The following is a 14,575-nucleotide window of genomic DNA, read 5'->3' on the forward strand; positions in this document are numbered from 1 at the left end:
TGAACCAGATTGAGGAAAGAATTAAAGAACAGACGGCTGAAGAGGCCAATGTGAAGCAAGTCAAAAGAAAGTGGGAGGAAAACGGTGATAAGAATCACCAATACAACAACAACAACAGCAATTACAATAATAATCGCAACAATTATCCCAACAATCGCAACATCAATCACAACTACAACAAACGGCCCAACAACAACAACAACAACAACAACAACAACAACTACAACAATCGTCCCAACAACAATAACAATCGCAACAACAACAACAATCAGAAGCAGCTATGCCAAAGGTGTGAAAAGTATCACTCGGGGTTCTGCACCAAATTTTGCAACAAGTGTAAAAGAAATGGTCATAGCGCGGCGAAGTGTGAGGTCTACGGACCAGGGGTTAACAGAACGAAAGGAACAAATGGTGTCGGAACGAGTAATGACGGAGCAAGTAGTGTCGAAGCAAGTTATGCCAATGTAGTTTGTTATAAATGTGGAAAACCGGGCCACATTATTAGAAATTGCCCGAATCAGGAGAACACGAATGGACAAGGTCGCGGAAGAGTTTTCAATATTAATGCGGCAGATGTAGTGACCCGAACTTTTCCATGTTTATATATATTAATTGAGATTGATATTTACATGATTAAATGTTTCCAACATTTTAAGCAATCAAACTTGTTAAGACTTGATTAATTGAAATATGTTTCATATAGACAATTGACCACCCAAGTTGACCGGTGATTCACGAACGTTAAAACTTGTAAAAACTAGATGATGACATATATATGGATATATATATAGTTAACATGATACTATGATAATGATGTGGTAGCGTGGGGGTACGTGATAGTACTATATTTTACTACGAAATACGTTACAAACTACACAAGTTTTAATTATTTATTTACAAATGGGATATACCTAAACCTTGCTACAACACTATAGGCAGTGTACCTAATCGTAGAGTAGTATAGTTTTTAGTAAGTCCGGTTCGTTCCACAGGGAGCGGGCTTATTGCACACTATATTTTTAAACAACTATATTTGTACAAAATATATATAATTATATATAATAATATATAAAAGGGGGTTTACCGTTTAATGACCGGTTTGTCGATTTATATTTTAAGCGAAGCGTATAGTAAATGACGATATTTAAATAACAATATAAAATAAATAACAATAATTGAAATGACAATAAATAAAAGTACGAGGAAAACTGAAATAAAATATATTATGCTTATTTAAACTTTCGTAACCATGATATTTGACGTTTTGATTTTAATTTATTGTCCTGGGCTAATTGTCCTTTGTCCTGGATGTATTTGAAACCTATCTGGTTTTTGTCCATAATAGTTCATCAGTCATAATTATAAACTGCTCGGCAAATTTAACCTTATACCCGAAGTCAAATATTCCAACTAACTGGGGATTCGAACTGTAACAAGGTCTTAATACTTTGCTTAATGAATACACCAGGTTATCGACTGTGTGTAAACCAAGGTTTTAATACTTTGTTAACAATTACACCAATTACCCTTGAATGTAATCCACCCCTGTTTTAATGAGTCCATTGACTATTAATCCATCCCCGTGTCCGGTCAAATGAACAATAATTCGTACTTATAAATATCCCGCCCATCGTGTCCGATTAAGCGTATGTGGTTATATATAGATACGTCAAATCATAACCTTTATATTAAATTAACGAGGTATCGTTAATTTAATATAAAGCCCATTAATAGCCCATAGTCTAATTTCCACAAGTGTCGTTCTTTTGTCCAAACCCCAATTATGGTACAAAACCCAATTACCCCATCTCTAATATTTAGCTTAACATCATGATTACTTCGGCTCAAATAAGCATAATAATAACTTAAGTACGAGACATTAATTTAAAAAGGAGAACATAGCTTACATTGATTATTTATCACGTAGTGTTACACGGACAGAGCTCCGACTTTAAAAACCCGTAAAAATAACTTTTACATAACCCAAACTAATCTAATATAACACTGATCTATACTATATATACATATATATATTTATTTATATTATACTAGGGAGTATTATTATTATTATATACGGAGTATTATTATTATTTTTATTATATATTTTACATGCAGAACTCGAGAGCTTTTATAGCCAGAACTGAAATTCACTGCTCCGCGAGTCGCGGCCATTTTGGCCTTCCAGCTCCGCAAGTCGCGGAGGTTCCAAAACCAGCCCACAAGTTCAAGATCCAAGGCTGCCGACGGTTTTTATTTAAATATATATAATATATAAATAATTTTTATAATTATTTATATATTATATTATATTTATATACATAGTAGACTCGTAATTTTTTTTCCGTTGCGTCGAGCGTTGAGAGTTGGTTCATGTACCGGTTCCGGATTTTCGAACGTCCTTGCGTACGCTGAGATATTTTGTACTTTGCGTTTCGTAACTTGTACTCTTGTCATTTTTAGACGTTCCTTATCAATAAATTGAACCTTTTTAATTGTATCTTGTACTTTTGAGCTTTTTGGACCTTTGCGTCTTCAATTCGTTATTTTCGCCTTTTGTCTTCGCACTTATTTAATATAAATGAATATTACATGAAAATGGAACAATTGCAACTGAAATCTTTACATATCGGAGGGATATTGATACTAAATATATGTTCATTTGGAGCACTATCAAATATCCCCACACTTGAACGTTGCTTGTCCTCAAGCAATACAGTCTTGAAATAAAACACACTAGAATCACTTCTTTATTCTTCACACTTTGTACATCAGTGATTTTGATACGGCGGTATAAACAATGATAGTAGCATTTGTGGTTTACAGTCCCACATGACTATGAAAATGTAGATCCTTAAGGAAATTGGATCTTTATGAAAACATTTGATCTTTTAAAAATTCAAGCTAGATTTTACCCTAGACAAGTTTTCTGATTTGATCCATCATTGGTGTTGCAAAATATATTTGTGGATCAATATTTTGGCTTAAAACTTTTAGGTTCGTGTAATCCACTGCTATCCCGGTATCGGAAGCACACATCCAGTTTACTTGTTCCGTATATTACCTTTCGGTAAACTACCGTCCGGTTGTAAAGGAAAGCGATGAACAAGAAACTGTTAAGGCAATGTCTAATGACATGCATTTGTTCATGGTCTAATTAACGTGTCGGATGCTAGAACTATCCTTGGTAGGAGCAATAGTAAAGATCATCCTTTGATTTTTCGGTCTGGTACAAGGTCCTGTCTTCGACCATGCTATGCAACTACCGTTCTTACGGTTGACACCCGATTTGGTTCAGGTGACCTAATGAATTCCAGGTGAATTCCTAGGATTTTACGTTCAATGGTAATGAACGCATTGAAAATGGGTTTTCAGAAAACAAATCGGTTTGTAATTTTTATCAAAATATTTTCTCGTTCAAGCTCGAGTTTAGATATCATCGAATTCCATGAGTTTGAATTCTCAATCTTTAAGGTCAATCTCAAGGATTGAGTAATATCAGGCTTAAAAGCTGATTTTTGATCTTTAAAGGAGATTATCCTTTCTGGGGATCTGATTCATTAGTCTTATCAAGCTAATTTGCACGGTGCCCCCCCATTGTACGAGATAAATCCTTCTCATGGTTAGGATAAATCTGACCACCTGGCGACCCTGTTTTATGCTGAGGTCCGTGGATTTCATGCTGATTTTAGTGTTGACTTTTCTAGATTTTTCGTCAATCTACAGCTGGTCTGAACGACAACTTCTTGACCTAAATCAAGAAGCGCGTTTCTTTTTCGGAAGACTTTACTTCCTTTAAATGATGGAATTGATTCATCGTGTAGATCCATCTTTCATTACAGTAAATCGGGTAAGACAGTTAATTTAGTCCAAAACAAAAGCACTTGCAATAAACTTTACAGAAACATGTGATAGATAGTTTTTAATTGAATAACTTGGTACATTCTCCCCACACTTAGTTTCTTTCTTTGCCTTTTTATTCTCCTTTATTCTATTTTAAATGAATTCAATCGTTTTAGGGTGTTTCTCAATTTATGTCCTTTCCGAGGTAACGATAATTTCGGTATTAACTCCTAGTTTTCATCGTTCATAAATATGTATAAACATGATTTTGAATTCATTTATTTAAAATTTTTTTTTTTTTTTAAATTTTCATAAAATTTGGCAAATAAACCAAGTATAAACCCGAGAGAATTTATAACCCTTCCCCACACTTGAGATCATGCAATGCCCTCATTTGCATGAAATCAGACTATAATTATAAATTCATGAGGGTGATTAGTGTAGAAAAGTGATTGAAAATACCCAGTTTGTAATTACAAAGCTCGTCGAATGATAGATGGCGCGCCTCACCGTTCATTCCTTCTTGTTTTATCACACATGTTTTTCTTCAAAAATGGTTGCTTTTCTGAACTGTTTGCTAATTTTTGAAAATGCGTATTTTACCCTAAGTTATTATGCATGTTTATTAACGAGTTATGCACTAACCCGAACCCCTAATTTAACGTTAAGTGGGGTTAGACTTCCCTACACTTTAGCTGACGATATGTGAAGTCGGTGGAATAAGTTCCACGAATTAAAATAGTGAGCCAGTTATTTATATCTCGGGTGGTGTATAATATATCAATGGGTTTAAAGTTTAGACTCACCCGAACGTCACTACTTAATTCTTTTTTAAGTGTAGCTTTTAGTAAATGGATATGTCTCTTTTCTGTTTTTTGGTCAAATGGATCGATATACACCGACATACATTCTATAGGGCGGACAATTCCTAATATTTTCTTCCTTTTAATCTCGGGATCAAAGTTTTCACCTTTATTACCCAATTGGGTGAAATCCGAAGTGTCATTATCTATTACAGCTCGTAGTTCATTTCCGGTGGATGACTCGTCTATTGAGAATATTGGGTTGGAAGGTTGTGGAATGGTGAAGTTCGGTTTGGCCTCTGGGGTAAAATTTTCAACGTTATCGTATTCCCAAGAGTACCAATTTGTCACCCTTACTTCTTCTTTATCCATTGATGGATCGATGATTTCGTCGGTAGAGGCTATTGTGTCGATATGTTGTGAAATTGGTAAGACTGAATAAAAAGTATCATCGGGATAGTTGGTGATTTCGGAGCTCTCGAATTCATCAAAATTCGATGATATGAGATTTTCTTGCACACGACTCCTCAGATCAACAGGTGTGTAGTCTGATAGAGTTTCAGCTTGCCGGTTTACAAACTCGCTCATTTGTTCATTTTGAGCATCGAGTTCTTCGAGTTTGATTTTCATATGATCTAAAGAATTTTCGGACACGTAATTTTCCTCGTCTTCTGGTTGTTGAGTTTCGATAAATTCTTGGGAATAATCCCAGTTTGAATTGCGTTCTTCGTAATCGCTCCATTCAGGTTCTGTGGGTACGTAATTTTCCATAGGAACATAATAATAACATTCCCATGTCGAGTGATAATCTCCACAGATTTCACAACCAGTTATTGTTTCGTCATTCGTGATCCAAGATTGACCGAACGAATTATCATCAACACCCGTTTGAGAGTATTGATTTAATTGATTTTGGATATCAAAAAGAGTTTCCATAGCCTTGTTTTCAAAATTTTCCATTTTATTGCGATGGCCAAATTTTAGCTACAATGTGGTGCATTTACTAATTATCCTATTAGTTATAAAAATAGAAAAACTTATATAAGTTGTCCAATTAATAGACTTTTCTGCTTTTGCCCACGTTTCGAATAGCCAAAAGATGTAGCAGGGAGCCAGAACCCTTTAAATCGGAAGCTCACAACTCAGCCACTAACAAATCCAACTATTACTACGAAGCAGAAAATTGTCAACGTCCATTAATTTAACCACTTAAATAATTTTTCTTTCTGTTTGAGATATTAGATAAGAAATAGAGAAAATTTCTAAGTCCTAAAAACTAAAGCGTCGAGAAATAAGAAAGAAAAAGAATGCGCGTCGAAAAACTTCGAAAAATAAAAATAAGAAAATAGCGCGTCGTAACTTAAAAAGGAATTAAAAACTAAGAATTAAAAGTTGCGTCTAAAAATATTAAAGCTTAAAAGAAAAATTATATCCCAAATGGTAATAACTTAAAAAGGTACTAAAATATAAAAACGGCATCGCAAAATTCTAAAGCAACTAAATCTTAGTCTAAAGAAAAAGCACTTACGGGATTTTACGGCAAAGCCTAAAAATCTAGAAATAAAAATAACTATGGTAAAAACTATGGCTTAAAACTAATTACGAGCGAAAAATACAAATATTACGCTAAAAACGAATAAAAAAGGGACAAAATATAAAAATAAACTAAAAGTTGTAAAAAGTACAATTTTTATAAAAATATTATTTTTATATTATTTATTTTATAAAAGTATTAATTTTTATATATATTAAAACTAATTATAATTAATTAAAACTAAATTATATTAATAATAAACTAATTAGGGTTTAAATAATAATAATAATTAATTACACCGTATTAAATGCAGATTAGGGTTGCTGTGTGGCGTGTCAGGGTGGCTCCGCGAGTCGCGGTATTTCAAGCAGCAAACCCCGCGAGTCGCGGGGTTCCAAAATTCAACTCTGGTACAGTTTTTAATTCGACGCGTTTTTTTTTTTTTTTTTTTTTATATTTTTCTGTTTTAAAATCTAAATATTTATATAATAAAAACTTATATTTAAAAACTAAAATAAAAATAGAACTACTTTATAATTTTATAAATAAAAATAGTAAAACTAGATATATATATATATATATATATATATATATATATATATATATATATATATTTTTTTTTCGGTTTTTTTTTTTTTTTTTTAATTTGATATTGTTTTTCTAAAAATATATTTATACAAATATATATTAAAAATATAGCGTTTCGCCAAGTTCCCCGGCAGCGGCGCCAAAAACTTGATGTGGTAGCGTGGGGGTACGTGATAGTACTATATTTTACTACGAAATACGTTACAAACTACACAAGTTTTAATTATTTATTTACAAATGGGATATACCTAAACCTTGCTACAACACTATAGGCAGTGTACCTAATCGTAGAGTAGTATAGTTTTTAGTAAGTCCGGTTCGTTCCACAGGGAGCGGGCTTATTGCACACTATATTTTTAAACAACTATATTTGTACAAAATATATATAATTATATATAATAATATATAAAAGGGGGTTTACCGTTTAATGACCGGTTTGTCGATTTATATTTTAAGCGAAGCGTATAGTAAATGACGATATTTAAATAACAATATAAAATAAATAACAATAATTGAAATGACAATAAATAAAAGTACGAGGAAAACTGAAATAAAATATATTATGCTTATTTAAACTTTCGTAACCATGATGTTTGACGTTTTGATTTTAATTTATTGTCCTGGGCTAATTGTCCTTTGTCCTGGATGTATTTGAAACCTATCTGGTTTTTGTCCATAATAGTTCATCGGTCATAATTATAAACTGCTCAGCAAATTTAACCTTATACCCGAAGTCAAATATTCCAACTAACTGGGGATTCGAACTGTAACAAGGTCTTAATACTTTGCTTAATGAATACACCAGGTTATCGACTGTGTGTAAACCAAGGTTTTAATACTTTGTTAACAATTACACCAATTACCCTTGAATGTAATCCACCCCTGTTTTAATGAGTCCATTGACTATTAATCCATCCCCGTGTCCGGTCAAATGAACAATAATTCGTACTTATAAATATCCCGCCCATCGTGTCCGATTAAGCGTATGTGGTTATATATAGATACGTCAAATCATAACCTTTATATTAAATTAACGAGGTATCGTTAATTTAATATAAAGCCCATTAATAGCCCATAGTCTAATTTCCACAAGTGTCGTTCTTTTGTCCAAACCCCAATTATGGTACAAAACCCAATTACCCCATCTCTAATATTTAGCTTAACATCATGATTACTTCGGCTCAAATAAGCATAATAATAACTTAAGTACGAGACATTAATTTAAAAAGGAGAACATAGCTTACATTGATTATTTATCACGTAGTGTTACACGGACAGAGCTCCGACTTTAAAAACCCGTAAAAATAACTTTTACATAACCCAAACTAATCTAATATAACACTGATCTATACTATATATACATATATATATTTATTTATATTATACTAGGGAGTATTATTATTATTATATACGGAGTATTATTATTATTTTTATTATATATTTTACATGCAGAACTCGAGAGCTTTTATAGCCAGAACTGAAATTCACTGCTCCGCGAGTCGCGGCCATTTTGGCCTTCCAGCTCCGCAAGTCGCGGAGGTTCCAAAACCAGCCCACAAGTTCAAGATCCAAGGCTGCCGACGGTTTTTATTTAAATATATATAATATATAAATAATTTTTATAATTATTTATATATTATATTATATTTATATACATAGTAGACTCGTAATTTTTTTTCCGTTGCGTCGAGCGTTGAGAGTTGGTTCATGTACCGGTTCCGGATTTTCGAACGTCCTTGCGTACGCTGAGATATTTTGTACTTTGCGTTTCGTAACTTGTACTCTTGTCATTTTTAGACATTCCTTATCAATAAATTGAACCTTTTTAATTGTATCTTGTACTTTTGAGCTTTTTGGACCTTTGCGTCTTCAATTCGTTGTTTTCGCCTTTTGTCTTCGCACTTATTTAATATAAATGAATATTACATGAAAATGGAACAATTGCAACTGAAATCTTTACATATCGGAGGGATATTGATACTAAATATATGTTCATTTGGAGCACTATCAAATAAGTAAACATATCATTAAGTATATTAACAATGAACTACATATGTAAAAACAAGACTACTAACTTAATGATTTTTAAACGAGACATATATGTAACGATTATCGTTGTAAAGACATTTAATGTATATATATCATATTAAGAGATATTCATACATGATAATATCATGATAATATAATAATTTAAAATCTCATTTGATATTATAAACATTGGGTTAACAACATTTAACAAGATCGTCAACCTAAAGGTTTCAAAACAACACTTACATGTAACGACTAACGATGACTTAACGACTCAGTTAAAATGTATATACATGTAGTGTTTTAATATGTATTTATACACTTTTGAAAGACTTCAATACACTTATCAAAATACTTCTACTTAACAAAAATGCTTACAATTACATCCTCGTTCAGTTTCATCAACAATTCTACTCGTATGCACCCGTATTCGTACTTGTACAATACACAGCTTTTAGATGTATGTACTATTGGTATATACACTCCAATGATCAGCTCTTAGCAGCCCATGTGAGTCACCTAACACATGTGGGAACCATCATTTGGCAACTAGCATGAAATATCTCATAAAATTACAAAAATATGAGTAATCATTCATGACTTATTTACATGAAAACAAAATTACATATCCTTTATATCTAATCCATACACCAACGACCAAAAACACCTACAAACACTTTCATTCTTCAATTTTCTTCATCTAATTGATCTCTCTCAAGTTCTATCTTCAAGTTCTAAGTGTTCTTCATAAATTCTACAAGTTCTAGTTACATAAAATCAAGAATACTTTCAAGTTTGCTAGCTCACTTCCAATCTTGTAAGGTGATCATCCAACCTCAAGAAATCTTTGTTTCTTACAGTAGGTTATCATTCTAATACAAGGTAATAATCATATTCAAACTTTGGTTCAATTTCTATAACTATGACAATCTTATTTCAAGTGATGATCTTACTTGAACTTGTTTTCGTGTCATGATTCTCCTTCAAGAACTTCGAGCCATCCAAGGATCCGTTGAAGCTAGATCCATTTTTCTCTTTTCCAGTAGGTTTATCCAAGGAACTTAAGGTAGTAATGATGTTCATAACATCATTCGATTCATACATATAAAGCTATCTTATTCGAAGGTTTAAACTTGTAATCACTAGAACATAGTTTAGTTAATTCTAAATTTGTTCGCAAACAAAAGTTAATCCTTCTAAATTGACTTTTAAAATCAACTAAACACATGTTCTATATCTATATGATATGCTAACTTAATGATTTAAAACCTGGAAACACGAAAAACACCGTAAAACCGGATTTACGCCGTCGTAGTAACACCGCGGGCTGTTTTGGGTTAGTTAATTAAAAATTATGATAAACTTTGATTTAAAAGTTGCTATTCTGAGAAAATGATTTTTATTATGAACATGAAACTATATCCAAAAATTATGGTTAAACTCAAAGTGGAAGTATGTTTTCTAAAATGGTCATCTAGACATAGTTCTTTCGACTGAAATGACTACCTTTACAAAAACGACTTGTAACTTATTTTTCTGACAATAAACCTATACTTTTTCTGTTTAGATTCATAAAATAGAGTTCAATATGAAACCATAGCAATTTGATTCACTCAAAACGGATTTATAATAAAGAAGTTATGGGTAAAACAAGATTGGATAATTTTTCTCATTTTAGCTACGTGAAAATTGGTAACAAATCTATTCCAACCATAACTTAATTAACTTGTATTGTATATTATGTAATCTTGAGATACCATAGACACGTATACAATGTTTCGACCTATCATGTCGACACATCTATATATATTTCGGAACAACCATAGACACTCTATATGTGAATGTTGGAGTTAGCTATACAGGGTTGAGGTTGATTCCAAAATATATATAGTTTGAGTTGTGATCAATACTGAGATACGTATACACTGGGTCGTGGATTGATTCAAGATAATATTTATCGATTTATTTCTGTACATCTAACTGTTGACAACTAGTTGTAGGTTACTAACGAGGACAGCTGACTTAATAAACTTAAAACATCAAAATATATTAAAAGTGTTGTAAATATATTTTGAACATACTTTGATATATATGTATATATTGTTATAGGTTCGTGAATCAACCAGTGGCCAAGTCTTACTTCCCGACGAAGTAAAAATCTGTGAAAGTGAGTTATAGTCCCACTTTTAAAATCTAATATTTTTGGGATGAGAATACATGCAGGTTTTATAAATGATTTACAAAATAGACACAAGTACGTGAAACTACATTCTATGGTTGAATTATCGAAATCGAATATGCCCCTTTTTATTAAGTCTGGTAATCTAAGAATTAGGGAACAGACACCCTAATTGACGCGAATCCTAAAGATAGATCTATTGGGCCTAACAAACCCCATCCAAAGTACCAGATGCTTTAGTACTTCGAAATTTATATCATATCCGAAGGGTGTCCCGGAATGATGGGGATATTCTTATATATGCATCTTGTTAATGTCGGTTACCAGGTGTTCACCATATGAATGATTTTTATCTCTATGTATGGGATGTGTATTGAAATATGAAATCTTGTGGTCTATTATTACGATTTGATATATATAGGTTAAACCTATAACTCACCAACATTTTTGTTGACGTTTTAAGCATTTTATTCTCAGGTGATTATTAAGAGCTTCCGCTGTCGCATACTTAAATAAGGACGAGATTTGGAGTCCATGCTTGTATGATATTGTGTAAAAACTGCATTCAAGAAACTTATTTTGTTGTAACATATTTGTATTGTAAACCATTATGTAATGGTCGTGTGTAAACAGGATATTTTAGATTATCATTATTTGATAATCTACGTAAAGCTTTTTAAAACCTTTATCTATGAAATAAAGGTTATGGTTTGTTTTAAAAATGAATGCAGTCTTTGAAAAACGTCTCATATAGAGGTCAAAACCTCGCAACGAAATCAATTAATATGGAACGTTTTTAATAAATAAGAACGGGACATTTCAATTGGTATCCGAGCGTTGGTCTTAGAGAACCAGAATTTTGCATTAGTGTGTTTTATCGAGTTTGTTAGGATGCATTAGTGAGTCTGGACTTCGACCGTGTTTACTTGAAAAATGATTGCTTAACAAATTTTGTTGGAAACTATATATTTTTAACACGTGAATATTATGTGATATATTAATCTCTTAACGCGTTTGATATTATGTGATAGATGTCTACCTCTAGAACAAGTCCCATTGACTCACCTAATAATAATGAAGAGTCAAATGTAAATTGGAATGATTCGTGGACTGATTCACAAGTTCCCGAAGAGGAACCGGAAGAAGAGTCGGAACCGGAAGAAGAATCGGAACCGGAAGAAGAATCGGAACCGGATGAAGAATCGGAACCGGTGGGGGAAATAATAAAACGGTTAAGTAAAAGAAAATCCTCAACCAACCGACCAAGGTTAATTATGGTCAATGGTGTTTCCGCCAAGGAAGCAAAATATTGGGAGGATTACCAATTCTCCGATGAATCGGATTCCGACGAGAATTCTGATGATGTTATAGAAATTACCCCAACTGAATTTAAAAAGGCAAAAGAAAATAATAAGGGAAAGGGCATAAAAATAGAGAAATCTAATTCCAACCCCGATGAACTTTATATGTATCGTCAACCCCCGAAGTCCTTAAGTTGTAACAATGACCCGGGAACCTCTAAACCACCAGGTTTTTCTAAACCAATGTGGAAAACGATGGCTCGTATTAGGGGAACATCATATATCCCTAGAAACTTGGCAAAACGAACCAAAACCAAAGAAGAAGAAACAGGCGAGTCGGAATAAGATAGTTGTATTCGTGTGGTGTAATATATGTAATATAGTGTGCTTATGCTTTATGATATATGTAAAAATTGCTTGTATTAATAAGTATTTTTCTTTATGAATCTAACTCTTGTCTATTTTACAGTATAAAAACACAAAATGGATAGACAACCCAATATTTTAAGAGACCTACCCGGAGACATGATTGATGAAATCTTGTCTAGAGTCGGTCAGAATTCTTCGGCACAACTATTTAAGGCGAGATCAGTTTGTAAGACATTCGAAGAATGTTCCAAGAATGCCTTAGTTTATAAAAGGCTTTCGTTCGAAAGATGGGGGATATCACATTGGGAAATCCATAAGTTACGATGTGTTTACTTTGACGCATATATTGCGGGGAACCCAAATGCTATTTTACGCAATGGGTTAAGAAATTATTTTGACTCAATATATCCGAATATTGGACTTCGTGATTTAGAAAAAAGCGGCTAACATGCAACATAAAGAAGCATGTTATGCTTACGGATTAGTAATGTTCGCTTCTCACCAAAGTGAGAACAAGAACATCGGGCTACAACTATTAAACAAAACGTTCCCACAAGTGACGGAGTCGGTAATTGGGGTAAGAAATGAGGTTTTTAGATTGTTACGGGACTGTTGGACATTACGTAACCCTCGTCCCTTTGACGACGTTACAACACGCTGTCTTATCAACGGCCATAACGGTTATGTTTCACAAGACCAAGGATGGGAAGTAATCCTAGTAAAACCAGAATGCATGACTTGTTTCTGGACGTATGAATTACGTGTCTTTATTGCCTTTGCTGAACGACTTATGTACTAGCTAGAATTATCTTCACAACCATCTTGTATCAAATTTATTGTGTGCTATATTTCATGCTATATGTAAAATAAGCGGTATTGTAAGTTTGTAAAATATTGTGTAAAAGTTTGAACGCGAAATATTATTATAATCAGTTTTTCATATAGAATTGTAGTAGTTGAATTGTATATTAGCTACTAAGTATGAACTTAACGGGTAGGTACTACCCGAATTTAAACTTATAAAACGCTAATATGAAGAAAAAGCTTTTATAAATGAGTTCATATTATGCTACGAAATACTATTAACTACTCTTAATATTCTGTATGATTAACTTGTTCCATTTGACTATTTTGAAGGAAATGGCACCGACTACTCGACACACCGTGAATATGAATGAAGAGGAATTCCGTACTTTTCTAGCTTCAAACATAGCCGCAGTACAGGCTGCGCTACATACCAACAATAATCTTGGATCTAGCAGTACAGGAAATCGTGTAGGATGCAACTACAAAGAATTCACTGCCTGCAAACCATTGGAATTTGATGGTGTCGGAACGAGTAATGGCGGAGCAAGTAGTGTCAGAGCAAGTTATGCCAATGTAGTTTGTTATAAATGTGGAAAACCGGGCCACATTATTAGAAATTGCCCGAACCAGGAGAACACGAATGGACAAGGCCGCGGAAGAGTTTTCAATATTAATGCGGCAGAGGCACAGGAAAACCCGGAGCTTGTTACAGGTACGTTTCTTATTGACAATAAATCTGCTTACGTTTTATTTGATTCGGGTGCGGATAGAAGCTATATGAGTAGAGATTTTTGTGCTAAATTAAGTTGTCCATTGACGCCTTTGGATAGTAAATTTTTACTCGAATTAGCAAATGGTAAATTAATTTCAGCAGATAATATATGTCGGAATCGAGAAATTAAACTGGTTAGCGAAACATTTAAGATTGATTTGATACCAGTAGAGTTAGGGAGTTTTGATGTGATAATCGGTATGGACTGGTTGAAAGAAGTGAAAGCAGAGATCGTTTGTTACAAAAATGCAATTCGCATTATACGAGAAAAAGGAAAACCCTTAATGGTGTACGGAGAAAAGGGCAACACGAAGCTACATCTTATTAGTAATTTGAAGGCACAAAAACTAATAA

This window comes from Rutidosis leptorrhynchoides, chromosome 4 (genome assembly GCF_046630445.1).
Source record: "Rutidosis leptorrhynchoides isolate AG116_Rl617_1_P2 chromosome 4, CSIRO_AGI_Rlap_v1, whole genome shotgun sequence".
Classification (NCBI taxonomy): domain Eukaryota; kingdom Viridiplantae; phylum Streptophyta; class Magnoliopsida; order Asterales; family Asteraceae; genus Rutidosis; species Rutidosis leptorrhynchoides.